Below are 20,832 nucleotides of genomic sequence, written 5' to 3' on the forward strand. Positions count from 1 at the left end.
GGACCTGGAAGGCCTGACTCGCCCTCGGTCACCAAACTCCGCGACCTGGACCACGCACTTCGCCCCTGTTTTCTGTGGTGCCCGGCTGAGCGCTGCGCACGCAGCCTTCTCTGGCGCTCTGTGACCTGGACGTCCCCCCCGGACCCAGGTCCCCGTATTTCTCCAAGTAGAGATGGAAGCCACGCTGCTCAGACGGGAGCCGCAGGGGCGAAGGGGGCATCCGAGGGGCGGCCGGCCGGGAAGGGAGCTCAGGGCGAGCGGCGCAGTGAGCGCGCTGGGCAGCCCGCAGCCCTCCGGCCACAGCCGCAGCTCGGTTCCCCTTATCGCGTCTCTGGGGCCTCAGAGGCAGGCTTCCCGGTCCGGACGCCTGAAATCCGCCCATTGTTCCCTCCCGGGACCGCAGAGCCGCGGCTCAGGGAAGCCGGGACAGGGCAGCCCCGGCCGCCCGGGCAGCCAGAAGCGCGGGCCGGGCGCGGGGCCGGGCGCGGGGCCAGGGGCGGCCCCGGGCGGGCGCAGGCGCGGGCCGGGCGCGGCTCGGGCGTCTGCGGCCCGCGGCTGCCCTCCGGTGGACGGTCAGCGGCACGCGCCCGCTTGGCGGGGAGGGGACGGGCGGGCCCGCCGGGGAGCGCGGCCAAGCGCTGTGTTTTTCCAGGTCGGTCCCGGGCCAGGAGAGCCGTGCGTGTGTGTTTGTTGGGAGTGGATTTCTGGGAAAGTCGACGGAAGGTCCCCTGCGAATGGCATGTACCGTATTGTGTGGGAGCCCGCAGCCGGTAAAGTAAATGTCAGGTGAGCGCGGTGCTGGGAACCTGCGCCGCGCCCTCCCGGCCGGGGCTGCGCGCTGACCTTGAGGCGCCCGCGGCTCCGTCCGGGGAGGGGGCGGCAGGCTAAGCCCAGTCTACCGGGGCACAGTGGGCTTAGGCGCCAAGGGGTCGCTGTGGGGGCAGCCGCAGCCCCCCCATTCCGGGTTGACCTTGACCTTGACTCAGGCAGTGACTTTGGCAGACGCCTCCTTCCAGCCCCGGATTGAAAGAGAAGCCTTGGGCCTGGCTCCGGCTTCCTGTCCTTGCGCAAGGGCGGGCTGATGTCCCACCTGTGTGTTCTAGGGCCGTCTGCGGGGGAGGGCTGGGGGGCTGCCCTGGTGTTTTTCTCGAGGCTTTCCGTGCCAATGCCACGGGAGGGACTTGTGCTGGATTTCCGATGGGAAGAGAACGGCTTCAGAAATGAAGACAGAACTGGGAACCATCAAGCTTTCCTACTGTAGCCTCCAAACACTTCCCAGGCTGCAGGCGCCAGGGGTTTATGGTAAAACTGCGGGGGACCGGTGTTGTGTCCCAACCCATTCTAAGCGCTGGGAATTTGAGGCCCAAGCTGGCATCCCATTTTGAGCCCTGCTGGTTCCGCTCCTAGCTGTTCCACTTCCCATGGAGCTCCCTGATGATGTACCTGGGAAGGCAGCAAGCACCTGGGCCCCTGCACCCACGTGGGCTCCTGGCTTTAGCCAGGCCCAGCCCGGGCCCTTGCAGCCATTTGAGGAGTGAACCAGTGGGTGGAAGATATGTGAGTGTCTCTGTCACTCTGCCTTTTAAATAAATAGGGAAATAAAAACCAAAACAGCCCCATCACACCAGCATCTGCATGGGCTGTCACAGCACTTCCTGATGGGCAGGGAGAGGCCAGGGACAGAGCATGGGTCTGGCAGGCCCATGGCAAGGATGTGTGGTGGGGACCACATTCTTATAAGAAATGTCCAGGGGCTAGCATTGTGGTGCAGCAGGTTAAGCTGCCGCTTGCAGTGCCCACCCAGATGGGTGCTGGTTCAAGTCCCGGCTGCTCCACTTCTGATCCAGCTCCCTGCTAATGCACCTGGGAAGACAGTGAAAGTGCACCCATGTGGGAGCCCCAGAAGAAGCTCCTGGCTCCTGGCATCGGCCTGGCCCAGCCCTGACAGTTGTGGCCATTTGGGGAGTGAACCAGCAGATGGATGATCTCTCTTTCTCTGTCTCTCCCCCATCTCTGTAACTCTGCCTTTCAAATAAATACATCTTTTAAGAAACGTCTGGATTAGGTGACTGTGTTGGAGAGCAGGGCAAATTGAGATCTAGAGAGACATGAGTGGCCCAGGGCAGTCAGCCATCTGGGGTCCTGCTGGAATGAGAGCCCAGGTCTCGGGACGCCAAATTCATTCATTTCTTGAGGACCTACTGTGTGCTAGGTGCTGGGGGTACAGCTGTGCATAAAACGAAGTGTCTGTGTGGACCTGGTGCCCTCAGGGTGTGTGTGGGGAGACAGTCTACGCAGTGACCTCGGGGTGCCGTGCAGTCAGAGCACTGTGGCACCCTCTGCTGCTTTCAGAGGAAGTGGCTTGTGGCTTGGGCGGTGGCACTAGCTCACAGGTTTGCTCACGAAGTGAGTGGACGTCTTGCAGGTGCTGGGGGGGGGGCACACATGTCCAGTCAAATGCTGTATAGCCATGTTTCAGTCCATGGCAGATGCCTGTACAAAGGCAGTTCCGTGAGATTCCACTGGGGCTGGAAAGTTCCTGCCTGCTGGTGATGTAGCCATCGCCACGCACAGCACCCCGTGCGGATAATGTCAATAAACAACTGTGTTGCTGGTTTCTGTATTTGCATCTATGCAAGGCAGAGAGAGAAGTAGCCCCTCCCTACATGCCTGGATGACTGAGACCTGAACAGGAGTAGCGCCGGGAGCAAGGAACCACTCAATCCAGGTCTCCCACGTGGGTGGCAGGAACCCAAATACTTGAGCCATCACCCGCTTCCCAGGGTCTGGATGTAGGATGAGGGCGTCCTAACTTGCATGTTATCCCCAAATCAAACGCCCACTCCATGATCTGTACTTTTTCGTAGTTTTAAAGTGTATTCTTCTATTTATATATTAGAAGAGTTTACTCCAAACTAGTGTGCGTGTGACACCGGCGTGCATCTCCGGATGGGCTTGTGTGAGCGGCGTGCATCTCCGGATGGGCTTGTGTGAGCACAGGATCTCCGAGCCACTGCCACATTCGGTCGGAACCTGTGCCTGTTGTGCCTGCAGGTGGGCCGGCTCTGCCTTCCAAGGCTCGCCGCTCACCTGGGCAGAGGAGACACGCCTCTCAGCATCTTCACGTGTCCTGCGGTCTTTGTCATCCTCGTCTTCTTCCACTCGCAATCTCTTCCCAGACGGAGGCTCTTGTAGAAAACTCTGCTTCTGAAACGGTGCAAATCCCTTCCCGAGGGCATCTCTAATCCGGCCGCTGCTCTTGACTTATTGATGGGCATTGTCCAGTGGCCTTGGGCAGCCCTGCCAGGGCCTGTAATAAGGAGAGACAACTCAGCGTCCACCCTGCAGTGAATAATAGAACAAAAAGCTGCCGGGGCCTGCAGGATCAAAGCGCATGAGGGATCACAGGGTCTCTGGGTTAAAGAGATCGGCAGCAGGGGCTGGGGCGGCCAGCGGATGCCACCAAACTCCCTGGGAGAGCAGTCACAGCGGATTTCTGCACCGCACCAGGTGCTCCCCTGGGGCTCTCTCCTTTATCAACCTTCCCTGGAGATGGGCTCTTCTCTCTGGCCTCCTTCTCCACCACCCCGGCACCCAAAGCCTAAGATGATGGAGTGGGTGAGGCAGGGGGTGGGGCAGGAAAGAACTCCAGCCCCAGGAAGCAGGAGACTCTGGATCTACGTATGTAGGCAACAGCGAAATACTCCCCAGGCCTCAGTCATCCCATCTGTACAATGAAGAGGCTGGCCTGTGGTCTTGAATGTTCTGCCCGCTTTGATAATCTCTGGCTCTGACAAGCAGTGCGTATGTGGTTCTAGGGTAGAAGCCCCTGGTGGTGAGCAGAGCTGGGAGTTTGGCAGTTGCTCCTCTTGATCCAGAAGCCTCCTCCAGGCCTTGTTCTGAGCTCCGCACCTGGCTGCTCCTTTGAAAGTGAGTGTGCACACGGGTGCGTGTGTAGCTGTGGAGTCGGCCTTCACATATGTAGTCAGATGTGTATCACGAAGGAACTCGCTTTCCTGGTATAGAGTCCTGAGAGCTCTTTCTATGTCATGTGGGTCAGCAGCCAGTAGGCAGGGGAGGAGACTGGGAACAGGGAGGGGAGAAGCCAGACTGTTACTAAAGAAGCATCCAGCACGCAGGTACATCCACACGGCTGCTCGTGGCCACCGCACACCTGGACACAGGTGGGCAGCTGAGGGTCCTCACAGACACATTTCAGTGTAGGGTGGAGACCCAGGTGATGGGTTGTACTGATCACGTTCAAGCCCAGCCCCAGGTCCAGGTCGCCATGGCCGTATCTGGAAATTGGGCCTTTGCAGACGTGCACCGGTTAAAGATGTCACGATGGAGTAGGGAGGGTGAGCTGAGTCCCACGTGACTTGTGTCCTCGTGAGAAAAACGCTGGGAAAGGGTACAGAGCGAGCATGACCGGGTGAAAATGGGGCAGATGTTGGAGGGATGCTGCCGCGGACCTAGGAACTCCTGGGCCCCCCAGAAGCCTGAAGAAGCAAGGGTCTTCCCCTGGACCCTTGGCCTCCAAGGGAGCCCCTGCTGGATTCTGCTTCTAGCTCCAGAACTGTGAGAGAATGCAATTCTGTTGGCTTGCACCCAATGGGTGGTGATTTATCAGGGCAGCTCTGGGCGCTGAGATGCCAGGCAGGCCACGTGGCGCACGCCCAGGGGCAGCAAGAGGTGCTGCAGTCAGATGGTTTTACCCCACTTCTCTGCTCCCTCCCGGCAGCCTCTGTAGTCTTTCCCCTGGAGTGTAGGACCTTAGGCCGCCACCAGCATCACCCCAGCAGCCAGCTTTGGCCATGTACTTCTTCCCTGCTAAGCTCTATTCTACTTTTTTAAAAGATGTATTTGTTTACTTGAGAGTCAGAGTTGCACAGAGAAAGAATGAGAGGCAGAGAGAGAGAGAGAGAGAGAGAGAGAGAGGTGTTCCATCCGCTGGTTCACTCCCAAGTTGGCAGCAATGGCTGGAGCTGCTCTGATTGGAAGCCAGGATCCAGGAGCTTCTTCCAGGTCTCCCACGCGGGTACAGGGGCCCGAGGACTTGGGCCATCTTCCATTGCTTTCCCAGGCCATAGCAGAGAGCTGGATTAGAAGTGGAGCATCTGGGTCTCGAACCAGCACCCATATGGGATGTCGGCACTGCAAGTGGTGGTTTTACCTGCTACGCCACAGTGAACCAACGGATGGAAGATCTCTCTCTCTCTCTCTCTCTCTCTCTCTCTCTCTCTCTCTGCTTCTGCTTCTCTGTAACTCTGCCTTTCAAATAAAATGAATCTTTTTTTTTTCCATTGTGTGAATGTACCACTATTTGTTTAGCCATTCATCTGTTGAGAGGCATTTTGGTTTTTTATAGTCTTGCACTATTTCAAATAAAGCTCCTATGGACATGTGCATATAAATCTTTGTATTGAAATATATCTTCATTTCTCATGGATAAATACTGGCTAATGGTTGCCAAGATGTATGGTAGGTGAATGAGGGAGCTTCAAAAAATTCATGGAAGAATGGGATGAGAGGGTGATTTTATTTTTGTGCAAAAATTTTTTGAACTTCATACATGTTTTTTTTTTTTTTCCGAAATATGCATTTTCATGAACTTTTGGAAGACCCCTGGTATTTTCAACTTTTAAAGAAATCGCAAGACTCTTTTCTAAAGTAGTTTTGTCTGGCTATGTTCCGTGTAAGAGTTCTAGAGTCTCTGCATCCTCACTAATATTTTTAATCTCTCTGCTACTCTATTGGGTTATGAAGTAGTGTCTCATTGTGGTCATAATTTGTGTCTCCCTAGCAACCAAAGATATTGAATATCTTTTAATGTGCTTGCTAGGCACTTTTATACCTTCTTTTGTAAACTGTTTAGGTATTTTGCCAATTTTAATTTTAATTAATTTGAGAGGCAGGAGACAGAGAAGGGGTTGGAGGGGGGAGAGAGAGAGAGAGAGAAAGAGAGAGAGAGAGAGAGAGAGAGAGAGAGAGAGAGAGAGTGCTGCCATCTGCTGGTTCATTCTTGAAATGCCCTAAATGGCCAGGCCTGGCCAGTCTAAAGGTGGGAGCTGGAAGTGCAATCTGACTCCTACGTGGGTGGCAAGGCCCCAACCACTTAAACCATCACTATTGCCTCTTAGGGCTTGCATGAGCAGGAAGCTGGAGTCAGGGGCCAGAGCCAGGAACTAAATCCGGGTACCCCGATGTGGAGTTAGGCTAAACTCCCACCCCAAATGTTATCTTTAGAAGACCAAAGATCTCGCCGGTGCCGCCGTAGCTCAATAGGCTAATCCTCCACCTGTGGTGCCGGCACCCCAGGTTCTAGTCCTGGTCGGGGCACCGGATTCTGTCCCAGTTGCCCCTCTTCCAGGCCAGCTCTCTGCTGTGGCCAGGGAGTGCAGTGGAGGATGGCCCAAGTCCTTGGGCCCTGCACCCAATGGGAGACCAGGAGAAGCACCTGGCTCCTGGCTTCAGATCAGCACGGTGCGCCGGCCGCAGCAGCCATTGGAGGGTGAACCAACGGAAAAGGAAGACCTTTCTGTCTCTCTCTCTCACTGTCCACTCTGCCTGTCAAAAATAAATTAAAAAAAAAAAAAAAAAAAGACCAAAGGTCTCAACTTTTCATGAAGTCTGCCAATTTTTTTCTTTTGTGGTTTATGCTTTCAGTGTCCTAAAAAATCTTTGCCTACCCCAGGACCACCAATATTTCTTCTATATTTTCTTACAGTTTTAGTTTTTAGGTTTAGGTCTACGATTCAGTTTGAATCCATTTTTGTGCAGAGTTTGAAGTAAGGGCTGAGTTGGGCTCATGGTTTTTTTCCATATGGATATCCAGTGGCATCATCACTCCCTGTTGGAAACAGTCATTTTTCCTGCTGAATTCCTTTGCACTCTTGTCAGTAATAAATTGATGATGTAAGTGCGGGCCTGTATCTGGAAGCACTGTTCTGTTGCATTGATCTGTCTTTTTGCTTGCACCTCACTATCTTGGCACAGTAGCTTTTAGTAAGTCTCAGAGTCAGATGGTGTGGGGCTGACTCTGTGGCATAGCAGGGAAAGCCGCGGCCTGCAGTGCTGGCATCCCATATGGGTGCCGGTTCAAGACCCGGCCGCTCCACTTCCTATCCAGCTCTCTGCTATGGCCTGGGAAAGCAGTAGAAAATGGCCCAAGTCCTTGGGCCCCTGCACCCATGTGAGAGGCTAGGAGGAAGAGCCTGGCTTCAAATCAGCCCAGCTCCAGGCGTTGCAGCCATTTAGGGAGAGAACCAGTGGACGGAAGACCTCTTTCTCTCTCTGCCTCTGCCTCTCTGTACCTTAAAAAAAAAAACTCAAAAAACAAAACACAAACACAAAAAGAATGGTGTAAACTTTGATCTTGTTTTTCATAAAATTTTGACGTTGTTGAGGGTTTTGAATTAAATGTATTATTATTCTGATGGGGTAGTACATCTGAAGTGAGTATCTTAGCTGGTCTCAATTTTATCCCACACCTGCCTTCAACTTTGTTCCTTTTTGTTATATTTTTGCTACTCTAGGTTACTTGTATTTCTATACAACCCTTAGAATCAGCTTGTCAGTTTCCACAGACATGCTCACAGGGATTTTGACTGGGACCCTATTGACTCTGTTGGTCAATTTGGGGATCTTAACTATGTATTCTCATGGATGGACATGACATGACAAGTTTTGTTATTTATTTATTCTTTTTTGAGATTTATTTATTTATTTGAAAGAGTTGCACAGAGAGAGAAGGGGAGGCAGAGAGAGAGAGAGATCTTCCATCTGCTGGTTCACTCCCCAGTTGGCCACAATGGTCAGAGCTGTGCCAACCTGAAGCCAGGAGCCAAGAGCTTCTTCCAGGTCTCCCATGCAGGTGCAGGGGCCCTAGGACTTGGGCCATAGCAGAGAGCTGGATTGAAAGTGAAGTAGCCTGGACTCGCACTAGAGCCCATATGGGATGTCAGCACTGCAGGTGGTGGCTTTACCCGCTGCAACACGCTTGTGCTGGCCCTGGGTCTTTGTCTTGTGTCCCTCTGCTTTTCAAACAAACAAATACGTAGCCTAGGTGAAGAAAGCACATTTCTAAAAAAATTGTTTTTTAAATTTTAGGTTCCCATTGTTCATTGCCAGTACATAGAAATACAATTGATTTTTGCATATTGATTTGGTACTCTGTATGCTTAGAACATTCATGAATTAGTATTTTTTGTGGATTCCTTAGGATTTTCTATGTAGACAATCATGATACCTGTGAATATAAACAATGTTACTTCTTCTTTTCCAATATTGGGATTTTCCTATATTTTTCTTGCCTTGCTACACTATTTTGAACCTTATTAAATAAATTTAAAAAAAAAAAAGGCAAGAGATCCCAGCTTTGTTTTTGGTCTTAAGGGGACACCAGTCCCACCCTCACCGCAGCAGGAGCACAGATCAGATCACGGAGGTCAAGGGAGGCAGAGCCCAGAAATTCAGAAGACGAAGGCACTCAGGGTTCTGTGGATGCCTGCGCTCCGGCACTCAAAGTGAAGGCTGTGCTGTGGCCCAGGGCTCACCCGGCTCCCTGTGTGCGTCCGCCTACCCAGGAGGCAGCAGCTCTGGGTCCTGGGTTGGGCTTGGGGAGATGTGATGTGAACCTGCCAGTGCGGGAGGCTGGTGGCTTTTAAGGAGAGGAAGGAGGGAAGGGATGAGGCCTGGCATCTGAGCTCCCACGCTCGGATCCCACCACCGTGCAGTTTCAGACCCCAGCATCCGAAACGCATCAAAATCCACACCCACAGGGGCCGGACCGGAGAGAAGCTAGTTTGATTCTCAGAGCAAATACACTCAGCAGCAAGTCCTATTTCCAGATGAAGCGACTGAGATGCGCGGAGCAGAACGGGATCCAGCTCTCAGAGCTGGTAAGGAGAGGGCAGGGCGTGGACCCAGGCGACAGGACCAAGTCCCCAGCACCCCTGCTCCAGCACAGACGGTGACAGCACAGCACTGCTCACTTGGATTCGCCATCTTGCTGGGGAGAGCAGGAGCCTGCGGTTTGCAAACAGGGCCCCTCTGTCAGCCCCTGCCTCGGAGGTCCCAGCCTTTCTCAGGCCACCCTGGGAAATGGCTGGGGACCCTTCCTCACCCAGGTCCACCTTCCTCCTCCTCCCCTTGTCTCCGTCTCTCTGGCCGTGGTAATTATTTGGGAAGTTACAGAATAATCTGTCACCAGGTCTTCCAGAAGAAATTGAATGTCAGGTTTATAAAACAACCTACTAAAGCAGATGGCAATACCCACTGGAAAATCTTCCCCACTTCCCGCCCCACCCCCTCCCACTGCAGTGTCTGACGGGTATCCATTTACAGCAGATTAATCCTGAACAGTATAAACACGGGCAGAAAATTACACTTTCTTGTCTCCGTAATTGATAAGAGGCACACATTAATCTGTAAGCCCGGAGGAAAGGGCCATCTGTCTGCCCAGACAGTCGTGGGGGCGTCAGGGAAGGAAGGAGCCTGGTCCATCTGTCTGTCTGTCTGTCTGCATCTGATCACAAACCGCTTCCCCAAGAGCTGCCCCTTCTCGCATGCGCACCCCGGAGACTCAGCACCTGCAACTCCGGAAACGCCAGTCCCTGCCCCCCAATGCCAGGGTTCCAGGCCAGAGGCAGAGGCACGGCCAGTTGCTCGGCTCCTGCTTCTCCCAGAAGCTCTGACAACGGAGACGTCGGCCCGCGGCGGCCAGGTCAGCTCTCTGGTCATGCCGGGAGCACCCAGTGGCTTCTTGAGGTCCCGCAGAACTGGTTAATACTACACAGCCTGTTCCTCTGTCTGCGGGGGGATGGGCTTACAGTGGGGGTTTCTGGGTAGATGCTGCTCCAGACCCCAACTCAGAGAGCCACGACAGGGACACAAACACCATCAGCCCCCTTCCCCGACACACACCTGCCCTTCTCACCTCTCAGCAGCCTTGGGTGTCTGGAGGTGGAGTGGGAGGGAGCGAGGCAAGTGGTTTGCCTGGAGAGGGAGAGAAGGCCCAGGGCAGGTCCTGGCAGAGTCTCACCTGTGGGCCTGCAGGACCCAGTGAGAGAGGGAGGAAGGGGTGGGGGAGGAGGAGACAGGAGCCCACAGGAGCCCGGAGAAGGGGCCGCTACAGATGGAGCAGGTGACAGGCAGCTCCTGGGGTTGGGGACTTCCCCTGTTCTGTTTGGAAGATGCTGGCTAACAAAGAAAATGATGTTTTCCTTCTCTTTCACATTTGGTATTGCTTGCTTTATTTCTCTACTCTGGCTGGTTTCTCTCCACTTCTTTCTGCTTTTTCTTCTCACCTTCTAGATTATAAACCATCAATTGTGGGTTTGGCTCCATTCCTGTGCAACTGTAACTATCACCTCATTTGAGTTTTATGTTTTCCATCTTAAAACAAACGATTAAGTTCTACATATATATTAAATTGACAATTATAATTTGAAAGGAGAAAAAAATATTACTGACTCTGACCCCAGAGTCCTGAAAGCTTGGAGGTAATATCATTCCATTTTCGTTGACTAATTTTAATAAGAATTATTACAACATGAATTGTAAAGTAATGATATGTAAATTATCTGGAGAAACCAACAAAGGGCTTCATTTTAGCCCCTCAAATGTAGTAATTAGTGCTGGATGAACATCTAAGACTTGGAGAGTTCGTTTTAATGGATAGAAGTTTGGGTGATAAAGTGACTTTTTAACTTATTCTTGTCTAGAGTCTCCAACTGCTTCAACCAGTTAACTTGCTACCTTCTAAGGAAGCAGGTTTGCACTCTTTCATCCGGGAGGCCCAGTGGCTGTCATTTTCCGTTACCACCAGCCAGGATCAGCCTCCCACATACTGTCCAAAGATCAGGCATTTGTTCAGTTGTGTTTCGTTATTTAAATTCTCAAAGCCCTGAGTTAGATGTTCTCGGGAGACAGGGGAAAGTGAGAAATGCTATTTCTGTTTTCGAACAGGCAACACAGAGGGAGGAAGTGTGCCCCTGCTGATGCTGCCGCTGAGAACTTCACCAAACAAAGACAATGGCTAAAAGCAAAGTGTGGCGTGTGGGAACACTGGAGCCCTGGAGCACAGGGAACTAGCTTCTGTCTGTGGCAGGTCTGTCTGTGCTCATTCTGTCCCATACTCTATGTCCCAGTTCTCCCCACAGACTTAGCCCTCAGGGTAGAATTTCCACTCCCCTTTTGGGCCCTCAATTATCTGCTCCATGTTTCTCTGAACATCTTATTGAATTTTCATTTTTTAAGCAAACTTATTTTACTTATTTGAAAGGCCAAGTCACAGAGAGGGTGAGAGAAAAATAGAGAGAGGTCTTCCATCTGCTGGTTCACTCCCCAGATGGCTGCAGTGACCACGGCTGAGCTAGGCTGAAGCCAGGAGCCAGGAACCTCTTTCTGGTCTCCCATGTGAGTGCAGGGGCCCAAGCACTTGGGCCATCTTTTGCTGCTTTCTCAGACACATTAGCAGGGAATTGAGTCAGAAATGGAGCAGCTGGGGCTCGAACCAGTGCCCACATGGGATGCCGGCATTGCAGGTGGAAGTTAACCCCTTATGCCACACACTGGCCCCTGAGTTTTTATTTTATTCCATGTTTGCAGATTGGAGATTAAAGAAGCTCAGTGGACTCCAAATATGATAAATTGAAGGACACCCACATCTGGATATCACAAGTACAACGGTGAAAATCTTGGCGGAGAAAGACCCTTGAAAGAGGCCAGAGGGAAAACTGCATTTCCCTGTAGGGCAATACAGAGCCTGATGGTTATGGATTTCTTCTGACCCATTACGAAGGTGATAGATCAACATCTTTAACGTGATGCTAAACAAAACAAAAAACCAAAACCAAAACAAACCAACTACAAAAAAAACCAGCCAAACAGAAAAAAACAACCATCAACACAAAATTCTGAATCCAGTCATGATATTCTCCGTATAAAACAAGAATAAAGCAATTCCCAGATTAAGGAAAACTAAGAGAATTTGACTTAAGAAAGCTTTTCCTGTAACAAAGTTTGGGGGACCAGCATTGTGACATGGTGGGTTAAGCTGCCACCTGCTACTCCAGCATCCCATATGGGCACTGGCTCTTGTGCAGCCGCTCCGCTTTCTCTCAGCTCCCTCTTGGCTTCTGCCCAGCCTGGTCCAGCCCCAGCTGTTGCTGCTATTTGGGGAGTAAACCAGTGGATGGTAGATCTCTCCCCATTTCTCTCTCTCTCTCTGTCTCTCTAATTGTATAAATAAATAAATTTATACAGAAAGCATTTATAGTAATCTCCAAGACAACTGCTAAAAACTACAAGAACATTTAGTCAAAATGTCAATGATAAATTTAGGCGGAATACTAAAAATCATTTAAATAAACTGAAAGAAGGCTGTAAAGGGTCACAGAGGAACTAAAACAGAGGTGACCATTTGATAGCAAGTATCAAAGTGGTAAGACTAAATCAAGCATTATGAATAATTACATTAAATGTTGATGGTCTAAAGCCTTCAGTTAAAAGGCAGAGATTGGCAGGGTGGATAAACAAGCAACTCCTTGCCCCGTGGTGATTTCAAGTGACACAAGATGCAACAATATGGACAGGTTTATATTCATGAAAATAATAAGCATTAGCAATGTAGAGTGGTGATGTTAAAAGTCAGATAAAAAGTAGGCTTCAAGACAAAGAGCATCACTACAGACCCAAAGGGACAATTCATGATGATAAGGGAGAAAATTCATCAAGGAGACACAGCAACTCTAAGCTTATGTGAACCTAATAGCAGAGCCATTCCAATCCTGGGATTAGAAGCAATAGGAAGGAATGGACTTTGATACATAACCTAGATGAATCTCAAATCATTGTACTCAGTGAAAGAGATTGTATGCATAGGAAGGACACACTATATAATCCCATTTGTGTAAGAATCTGAAAAACTCACACTGATCTGTGACGACAGATGGCAGACCAGTGTTTACTCAGAAGGGAAAGATAGATGATCAAGAGCACAGATATTTTTGGAAGTGACGGACATGTTTGCTACTTGATTGTGGTGATGGTGTTGTTTGTACATTTGCTTGTGAAAACTGAACAAATCCCATGCTGTAAATATGTGCAGTGTACTTCAGTTGTCTCTCAGGAAGGCTGGAGGAGAACGGATGTTTAAGAACTTCATGAGTTGGCCGGCGCCGTGGCTCAATAGGCTAATCCTCCGCCTGCGGCGCCGGCACACAGGGTTCTAGTCCCGGTCAGGGTGCTGGATTCTGTCCCGGTTGCTCCTCTTCCAGGCCAGCTCTCTGCTGTGGCCCAGGAGTGCAGTGGAGGATGGCCCAGGTCCTTGGGCCCTGCACCCACATGGGAGACCAGGAGAAGCACCTGGCTCCTGGTTTCGGATTAGCAGGATGCGCTGGCCGCAGCGGCCATTGGGGGGAGAACCAACGGAAAAGAAAGACCTTTCTCTCTGTCTCTCTCTCTCACTGCCCACTCTGCCTGTCTAAATAAATAAACAAATAAACAAACAGCACGAGTTCACACTAACTCTGAATCTGAGCCAAGACCACAGGACTCTTCCTGTCTTCCCCATTTTCTTGTCTGCAGCTCATTCTAAGAGGTTCTGAATCTCTCTTGTTCTCACAACAACAGTTTATAAGAGGACTTCAAAAAAGCTGTGCAGAAATGGAATTAAAAGAGAAGAGTATTTTTGTGCAAAAAGCTTTTAAATACGTACATAGTTTTCTTATAATATGCATTGTCCGTGAAGTTTTGGAAGACTTGTGCTATGTGCTCATTTGCTCATTGTTATCATACATTCAAAATAGGTTTGGAATTGCTATACTCATGCCATTACTAAAACAGTACCATAGATAAAGTTCAAAACTTATTTTTATTTATTTATGTATTTATTTATTTATTTTTGACAGGCAGAATGGACAGTGAGAGAGAGAGACAGAGAGAAAAGTCTTCCTTTATTGTTGGTTCACCCTCCAATGGCTGCTGCAGCCGGCGCACTGCGCTGATCCGAAGCCAGGAGCCAGGTGCTTCTCCTGATCTCCCATTGGGTGCAGGGTCCAAGATCTTGGACCATCCTCCACTGCACTCCTGGGCCACAGCAGAGAGCTGGCCTGGAAGAGGGGCAACTGGGACAGAATCCGGCGCCCAAACCGGGACTAGAACCCTGTGTGCCGGCGCTGCAGGCGGAGGATTAGCCTATTGAGCCACGGCGCCAACCTAGTTCAAAACTTATTAACAGCTTGTGTTTTATTTAAACTGTGTCCCCTGAAGATGGATAGTCTAAAAATACTACATTCAAAATCACTTGGATTGATTTTTTTTTACCTTGCCCTTTTGATGCAGTTAAAAACATTTTTCTGCTTATATTCAGTTTTAGGATTTCCCCTGGTTTAATCACTTTATTTTTCATATGGTAAAATATTTATATGGATCAAAAATAAAAACTTAAGACACACTTGGAGTGTGTCCTCTTAGTTTCGTTAACTCTCTGAAAATAACCAATTTCACTGGTTCTGATTTACCTTTCCTATGTTTCTTTTGCAAAAACTGGCATTGATCTTCTTTTACCTTCTTTCTCTCAAAAATACAACATATTCTAATTTTTACTTAAAATATCCTGGGAATAATTTCACATCAAGTCACAGAGATATTTCTCATTTTTATAGTTGGATATAATTCCATTGTGTGACTATGCAATGACTTATTCCACCAATATAACACACATATAGATTGCTCTCAATATTTTGTTATAGTAGATGATATTTCTTTTTTTTTTTTTTTTTTTTTTTTTTTTTTTTTTTTTAGTAGATGATATTTCAATGATTAACCTCTGTATACATCATGTCATATTTTTGGAGATGGAGTTTCAGAATAAATGAGTAAATGCAGGAATACTGAATGAAGGGTAAATGTGTATGTGGTTGTGTTAGATACTGTCAAACTTCAGATGTGAAGTTGGATATTGCCACAGCCCTTCTGCGGGGTTGTGTCATTTTGCACTCCTGCCAGCACTGAACCCGAGTGCCTCTTTCCCCATTCCCTTGTGAAGCTTTTGGAATTTTGCCAATATTGCATTGCAAAATGACATTGGGGTGGTTTTAATTGGCATTTCTCTTATTCTGAGTATCTTTTCTTTATATATTTAAGGACTATTTATATATCTTCTTCCTTTTTTGTTCCCTTGATTTTTATGGGTTGTTTACGTACTAGGGTTGTTAGTCACATGCATTATGAATATTTTCTCAGGATATAATGTGTATTTTATCTTTATGTATGGTGATTTTAGCCATGCCAAAGTGTTTTTATTAGTTATTTTAATCAATATCTTTCATTGATTTTTGGATGTGCCATAATGAGGAAGAATTTTCCTAATCCCACATTACAAGGCAATTCATCTGTTTCCCTTTGATATTTCTATGCTGTCATTTGTACATCAGACATCTCTGATGTTTTGCAATTTATTCTCGTGTAGACATGAATTATGCTTTCAATTTGGGCCTTCTCTCAAGTGGCTCTCCTCTTATGTTGACATTATTTTTTTTGTAAAAAATACCCCACCCTTTCTCCGGGGATCTGAGGTTGCTGTCTTTCTCACACAGTATGTGTCCTGACGCCCCTGGGTCTACTTCTGTCTCCCACTTGATTTTATTGCCTGCTTGCCGGGGCAGCAGCACCGCCCTGTTCTGGTCTGGGGAGTTTCTGGGTCTTCCCTGGCACTGCCGGACCAGGAGTTACTTCTGCCAAGCTATGCTCCTTGTGCTGCTTCTCTTCTGAAACGTTTCTTCTTCTTTGGTTTCCGTTGGGCAGATCAAACTCTCCTCCACTTATTTAAAACTCCCGTCTTCTGTGTTGATGATCGCGGAGGCTGCCTTTCAGTGCAAAGCCTGTATTTATCTTGGTTGGCTTTGAGAACACCCACGGCTTTAGGTGTTCTGGGGTGGAGGTTATAGATAGGCTTTTCTCTTTCCTTATCTTTTGTTTGACACTTGCTTTTTCAAGACAATCGTAAAGTTGATGAAATCATGTGGTCCTTCCCCCGCAACACTTCCCTTGCAACTCTGTCCTCGATTTATTTTCTTGTTATCGACTCCTCTTCCGAGAGGGTTTTTGCGAAGCCCCTCTTCAGAGCCCTCAAATGTCCGGGAATAACTTCATGGTGTTTTTGCACGTAAGTGACAATTTTCACCGTGCTTTGCCTTTAATGCTTTGAAGCTTTCTCTCTCTGTGTTTCCGTACACGATACCTTGCTCAGAAATCCGACACATTGCGAGCATTTACCATTTTAGGTGACCGAGTTTTCCTTCTGGAAATTTTTTAGACTTTTTTTTTTAGGTTCACTGAATGGCTTGGTGTGGCTCTTTCTTTATTCGACTTGGCGCTTTGTGAGCTGCGTTGGCCTGAGTGCTTCTGGTCTTCATTCTCATTTCTGACGCGGGTTCTCCCCTGCATTTTCACTGACCTCTCCGAATCCTATTGTTTGGATACTAGGCCCTCTATTTACTTACAACTGGCCTTCTCTTTGAATATTTTCTATCTTTTTATCTTGGGCTGCCCCTCGGGAGAATTCTCCCAGCGATCTTCCAGCTTACAATAAATTCTGTCTTCAGATACAGCTATCAAACTGTTGGTTCCTTCCATGTATTTCAATTATGATTCACATACACTGTTTCTGTTTGTTTCTCTTTTATGGCACTACACCTGGCTCATTGTACTATTATCTCTTTTGATGAGGATTTTTATTTTGCTTATTTAAAATTTTGATCCAGTGATGGGTATTTCTTGGGTTCTCTTCCAACTCCAGCTTCCTGCTAATGCAAACCCTGGGAGGCGGCAGGTGATGGTCCAAGTAATTGGGTCCCTCCATCCATGTGGGAGATCTGGCTTGAGTTTCTGGCTCCCAGCTTCCACCTTGTGGCGTCTCTACCTTTGTGAGCACCTGGGGAGTGAACTAGCAGATAGGAGCTAGCACTTGCTTTCTTTTTTCTCCCTCTTTCCTTCTCTCGCTCTCCCTCCCCCATGCAAATAAATGAACAGAAATCCTTGGTCCGTCTTTCTGAATTACCTTGCTTCATGGGGTGCACACTGGTCAGTGTGTTCTCTGTGTTGAAGGAGGCTTTCTTCCTCCAGGGGAGATGATTTTGGCCTGTCAGTGTTCATTCCCCTGGGGCTGTCGGCGGCTCTCGGTGGCAGTGAGTCGAGAGGAAGCCTCTGAGATCCTGGCTCATGGCCTCCTGGTGCACTTCCATGAGGGAGGAGGAGATGCCCCAAGGAGAGCACCCACATTCCACAGAAACCTCTTGGTTCATCCCAGCCCCTGCTGCACCCTTCCCCAGTTTAAGGTCCCTGTAGACGCCCCTCCCTCACCGTGGAGCCCCTCTGGGGGTCTCTGTGGCCATCCCCCGGAATACTCAGCAGCCCTGAGGTTTGGGGGGCGTCGATGGGAGCGTGGAGCAGGTCCTCCAGAACAGCTGGAGCCGCTGGGCATCTCCTGGTCCACCCAGCACTGATTCCAGCAGCTTCCAGATTCCCTGAAAAAGGCCCGCATCCGAGCTGAATCCACCGCTGCTGGCAGTGCCGGCATCCCATATGGGCGCCAGTTCTAGTCCCAGCTGCTCCTCTTCCAAGTCCAGCTCTCTGCTATGTCCTGGGAAAGCAGTGGAAGATGGCCCAAGTCCTTGGACCCCTGCACTCATGTGGGAGACCCTGAAGAAGCTCCTGGCTCCTGGCTTTGGATCAGCGTAGCTCCGACTGTTGTGGCTATTTGGGGAGTGAACCAGAGGATGGAAGACCTCTCTCTCTGTCTCTCCCTCTCACTATCTGTAAATCTACCTCTCAAATAAATAAAAATAAAATCTTTAAAATAACCATACAAGCAATAAAAATATTAAAAAAAATATGTCTGCATCCTGAAGGCCTGGGCTACGATGCTGCTTATTTTAGGTGGGCAGTGGGCTTCTCAGAGTCAGGTTGTGTATATGTGTACCTGCGTGTGTGTGTGTATATATTTGTGCACGGTGTGTACATCTGTGTATGTGTGTACATGTGTACCTGTGTGTATGTGTACATCTGTGTATGTGTGTACATGTGTACATGTGTGTACATGTACATCTGTGTATGTGTCTATGTGTACCTGTGTGTATGTGTACATCTGTGTATGTGTGTCTATGTGTACATGTGTGTACGTGTACATCTGTGTATGTGTGTCTATGTGTACCTGTGTGTATGTGTACATCTGTGTATGTGTGTCTATGTGTACATGTGTGTGTATATTTGTGCACAGTGTGTACATCTGTGTATGTGTGTATGTATACATGTATGTACATGCACATCTGTGTATGTGTGTCTATGTGTACCTGTGTGTATGTGTACTTCTGTGTATGTGTGTCTATGTGTACCTGTGTGTGTATATTTGTGCACGGTGTGTACATCTGTGTATGTCTACATGTGTGTACATGTATGTCTCTGTGTACATGTGTATGTGTGCATGTGTGGGGAGTGGCACAGTGCCCCCACACGGCCCCCAGCCCTCCACACCCCCACTCTGGAGTGCTGTGTCTCCCTGGCACTGCTCCCAGTTCTCTCTTCCCATCTGCAGAGCCCTAACTGACTTTCTCTGCTGTGGTTTCCCCAGGATAATTTGGGGGAGGGAGCCAACAGCTTAGGCTTGTTTGCTGTCCTGGCAGGAAATGGTGACTCATGCTTTCTGGGTGAACGCTCTGTCTCCGTGAAGTCTGTTCCCTCTCTCTGGTCCTCTCCATGCTGGTGGCTTTACCCGGCCCTGAGCAGCTGTGGGAGAGGGGTGTCTGGGATTCCTATCATCTCTCATGGCCTTGCTGTCTCCTGCACAGAGCCTGGTCCATGCTGGCACCTGGCCTGGCGACCCTCAGAGGCTCTGCTCTACCTGGCTGTCCGAATTATCCTGCCAGCGTCCTGTGGCTCTGCATGGGGAGCACCTGCCGGCTTTTCATCTGGTCCCCAAGTGTCAGCTGGTGCCCGGGCCCACCAGGCACCTCCGAGTTCCTCCACCAAGACGTGGGGAGTTCTGTATCAGGTGCAGCAGCCTCACCCTCACTGATGGAGCAGGCACCCCCACAGTGGCTACGTGCGTCTGCGTTGCACCTGTGAACTGGGCTTCTCTTACCCTGAAGCCTGCCGCCTCCCCTAACCTGCACCTGAGAGTGTAATGCGGTCCTCCCAACATTCCTGATCCATCTATGTCTTTCTAGATGTTTCCACAGTGTTTCCTTTAGCTAAGACCTGTAGAGTTTCGCACAAACGCTGTCTTTGCTTTGGAAATATTTATGCTCCTGTCTCCCCAGCTAGAGTGAGGCCCCTAAGGGTGTTTACTGTGTAATAGCTTTTCCTGCACTCCTCAGTGTCTGGCCTAGGGCTTGGCATACGCTAAGCAGTGGATATATGTGTGTTGAATCAAATTGACTAACTACGAGTTGAAAAGAGATAAGTGCTTTTAAAGAAGTGTTTAGAGGAGAGAGACATTGTTTATGGCTTGGGGGATGTGCTAAGCCTTCTAGGAAGGTGACATTGGAGGGTTTTGGCGGACAGAGGGGAAGAACTCGCATGGGGGAGCTCTGTGAGCAGAGGTGGGAAGATGGGAAGGTGCGGGATTTTTGTCCCCTTTCCTTGGGCTTTGTGGCAAACCCTTTGTATCGAGCTTGACCATAAGTGATGTTGAGAATAAACCATGTCAAGTGGCGTAAAGTCCCTATGCCTGCCTGCCTCCTTAGGAGGGAGGGCCAGGAGCCGGGGTCGTCCAGGAGCTGTGGAGGATCAGGTCAGACAGAAAAGCGCCTTTCTTTGGTACAGACATACCCAAGATTATGGTGCTTCACACCCTGGATGGGTCAAGGTCGCTGCAGGAGACAAATAACACACTCAGACAAGGTGATGAGGAACTCACCAAGAGGGGCAGGGCGCCCCGGGGCTAAGCAGAGTCACATCCTTGGGTCTGCAGGGGCCACTGCGTGTGCAGCTGCGTGAGTGTGGTGAGGAGGAGCCCAATGGCCAAACCCAACCGGGAAGCCTCCAGGAGCACCAAGCGTGTCTGCAGGTGCACCGTATCCAGCATAGCCCTGTCTCATCTAACTTCACAACAGTCCAGGGTCGGTGATCGTCATTGTGTACAGCTTCACAGAACTGTTGAGGAAAACAAGATTGGGAAGGGGGAGAGAGAAGAGAGAGGACAAGGGTAGGCAGGGCAGAGCAGGCTGGAGCCCTCATAGGCTACCCTGAAGTGGAAGCCCTGAAAATATTTAGGGGCTCTGGAGTGGGCATTAGGGGCTGGAACTTGACCTTGGGACTTGGGTGCAGGAGGCACATTAGGGCATCAACGTTCAAGGTATGGAGAGGGTGATGAGAAACATTGAACTTGGGCAGGGATTCTCAAACTTTGAACTCTTTGGTCTCAGGAAAACTTTACACTCTTAAAAATCAACGAATGCTCCAAAGAGCTTTGGATTCCATGCACTGAAAAAAAAAAAAACAAACTGAAATTTTTAAGAAGATACTTTTTTGATCGATTTAAACATGACAGTAATGCACATCATTAACACATAATGCAAACAACAGATTTTTATGAAAGGCAACATTCTCCAAAACAAAAAGACACCAGTGAGAGGAGTGGCAGTGTTTCGCATGGTTACAGATCTTGCCTCCGTCTTCCCAATCAATCTGTTGGGATGCACTGCTTTGGCTGAAATATGTCAAGAAAATCTGGCCTCATCCAGAAATGTAGTAGGAAAATGTGGACGTTTTTAATAGTTTTTTTTTTTTTCAGGTAATTGAGGCTCTTTGTCTTCAAGGCTATACACG

General features: G+C 49.3%; 1 long non-coding RNA gene across 1 annotated transcript; it reads left to right on the forward strand.

Annotated features, from left to right (window-relative positions):
• The first annotated feature begins 622 nt into the window (after nucleotides 1-622).
• LOC133773718 (uncharacterized) lies at nucleotides 623-12,439 on the forward strand. The gene is made up of 3 exons (XR_009867960.1): nucleotides 623-786; nucleotides 10,969-11,110; nucleotides 11,611-12,439. It is a non-coding gene; the product is annotated as an uncharacterized LOC133773718 (long non-coding RNA).
• Nucleotides 12,440-20,832: the final 8,393 nt, after the last annotated feature.

This window comes from Lepus europaeus, chromosome 14 (genome assembly GCF_033115175.1).
Source record: "Lepus europaeus isolate LE1 chromosome 14, mLepTim1.pri, whole genome shotgun sequence".
Taxonomy (NCBI): domain Eukaryota; kingdom Metazoa; phylum Chordata; class Mammalia; order Lagomorpha; family Leporidae; genus Lepus; species Lepus europaeus.